Source organism: Gavialis gangeticus, unplaced genomic scaffold, assembly GCF_001723915.1.
Source record: "Gavialis gangeticus isolate Ggan-Ray unplaced genomic scaffold, GavGan_comp1, whole genome shotgun sequence".
Classification (NCBI taxonomy): domain Eukaryota; kingdom Metazoa; phylum Chordata; order Crocodylia; family Gavialidae; genus Gavialis; species Gavialis gangeticus.
Window position 1 is genome coordinate 16,718,881 of NW_017729003.1, and position 2,438 is coordinate 16,721,318.

Here is a 2,438-nt window from a genome sequence, read left to right on the forward strand (position 1 = left end):
AAGATGCATTGTGTTCCTACAAGAATTATTTTTAAAATTACAAGAAGTTTAGCTATCATCTAGGCCTGAAATCAACAACCGTTCAAGAAAGTATTTAAGTGAATGTCTAATCTTAAAATGCTTAAGTCTCATTTACCTTAGTAGAATTTAAACACATTCTTAAAATGAAGTGTGCTTAAGTGTTCTGTATAATATGGATTGATTTAAAGTGCATGCTTAAGTTCCCTGCTAAATTAGGGTCCTAGAGCATAATTTCTTTTCTGAGCTTTCATTCTTTCTGGCTTTTCCATCACTTCTAATTTCTCACTGTTTTCGGAAATGGATAATTTAAGGTTTTGTTCTTCATGTGTGATGTGATAATCCTCTGCATGTATAATCTGTGTCCACAGCTACTACTTTCCATTCTGCACTTGATTATTATAAGTTTGTCATTCTACACAGAAGAAGCTAGACAGTTAATGCGTTTCAATTCATAAATTTATTTTTACAGAATAAACAATGCAGTCCCTTCTCACTAAGCACATCATTTCTTAACTGTTTAGTAATGGAATCTTTTAAATACATAATCAAAGTAAAACTTGGGAACAGCACCATCATGTGTAACTTTCAAGCCTAAGAAAAGTAGATGAGGTTAGCTTTCTTGATCAACTCCAGGTCATTTAATGGTAACAATTAGGGCAGTGTGAAGCTTTGGTAACTGATTTGATTCAGAGGAGATTCAGCTGAATTTGGCAACCAAATCTTTGAATCTGAATTGAATCAAGAGACCTGTTAAAATCTCTGAATCAAATCAAAACCTCCAAATCACTTTGGAAAAAATTTGGAAAAGATTTGGTGATTCAGAAGGCAGACATGCAAGAAATAGAAACTAGGAAGAGGGAGGGCTCTGAAGGTCTCTGGCTTGGTAGTAGGTAGCCTCTTGCCACCAAGTTCTATTCAATCCTTTCCTATTTACCCTTGCCTACCATCCCTATTGTTATCCATTCCTTTCAGCTTATTCTTCCCACAAAATCCTCTTGTTTGTTCTTGTTAGCCTGTCTTCTGCCCCCCGCCCCACAAAAAGCAATCTATTTTCCCCGCAGTGTGTCATCACTGTGCAGCAAAACACAACATATATTATATATACTACACACGGACTGGACACGCACACAAAAAGCTGGTTGAGCAACAGAAGGCCATCCGTGAGATGGCCTTGTTCAGGGAGATTGGGATCAGTGGCCCCTTTAACAAAACTGAGTGGGATACCATCTCCCAGAACTTGGTGGTCCTCGAGCCCTTCTTCGAGGCCACTGAGATCCTCAGTGCTGGTGATGCCCTCCTTAGCCAGGTGATCCCCATTGTGAAGGAGCTTGAGAATCAAATGGAGAAGTTCCAGGGGATCAGTGTTCCTGGCTCAGGCAAGCTACTTTCACCAAGGGTGTAGGCACTGGTAAAGCAGCTGAAGGAAGGCATCAAAAATGGCTGGATATATTGCAATCCAGTATGGTCCACATGCTGGCAGCCATGTGAGACCCAAGGATGCAGGGGAGCATCTGCATCAGCAAAACCCTCAATCACTGGACAGAGGTGCTGGTGAACAGAGTCAGGGAGGCAGAAGGGCAGAGGTTGGGGGGACATGGAAGAGGGGGATCCACTGTCCTGTGCCAGCACTCCAGCACTCCAAGCACCAGGCAATCTCCTCTACCACAGCCACTGCTAATGTGGGCCAAGGGCATGTCTTCCATGTTGGGAAGGCACCAGACCCCACCATCCAGCAGGTAGCGTGGAGGCCTTGGTGGCTACCTATCTTGCCAAGGACATGGAGCCGCTGAAATGGGACCCCTTAGCCTATTGGGCAACTGCATCCAGATGTGACAAGATCTGGCCATGTTTGCCCAGGAACACCTGTCCTGTCCACTGACCAGTGTTCCAAGTGAGAGGGTATTCAGCACACCTCCTTGGATCAGTGGTTTGGTGGATCAGCTGGTGTTCCTGAAGTTGAACTTCCTGCTGCTGGGGTTCTCCAACCTCCACTTGCAGATGGAGTGAGTACCAGCCTCCTCACTCCACACCTATTTCCTTCCTTTAGTTGGTTTCACAACCATTTAATGTCCTGCTCTCAGAGCTGGAGGTGGCAGTTTAGTTTTTCAACAGCTAGCAGGGGAAGAACATCTCTCTGCTGAGTAGGCCTGTGTGAGGCAGCAGTGATCTGATCCAGCTTCAGATATGGCCACTTTGGATGGCAGCGATCTGATCCAGAGCTCTGGACCGAGTTTCTGCTTCGATCTGGCTGATGCGGCTCCGAAGCTTCAGGGCCGCCTTGGAGATCCAGCCGTAGGGTATAATGGAGAATCAATGAAAGATCTATAACTTTGTTGTTTTTTGTCTGATTTGGATGAACCTTGCAGGGATGGTAGCCTCTGCTGAGAGCATGAAGTTTGCCACGTTTCAAGAAGATC

At 44.7% G+C, this 2,438-nt stretch overlaps 1 long non-coding RNA gene across 1 annotated transcript in view; it reads right to left on the reverse strand.

Annotated features, from left to right (window-relative positions):
* Positions 1 to 910: 910 nt before the first annotated feature.
* The window catches only part of LOC109291017, a 16,744-nt gene continuing 15,216 nt past the window's right edge, over positions 911 to 2,438 (reverse strand). Inside the window, exon 3 of the long non-coding RNA XR_002095732.1 lies at positions 911 to 1,041. This is a non-coding gene — a long non-coding RNA (uncharacterized LOC109291017). The remainder of the gene's footprint in view (positions 1,042 to 2,438) is intronic.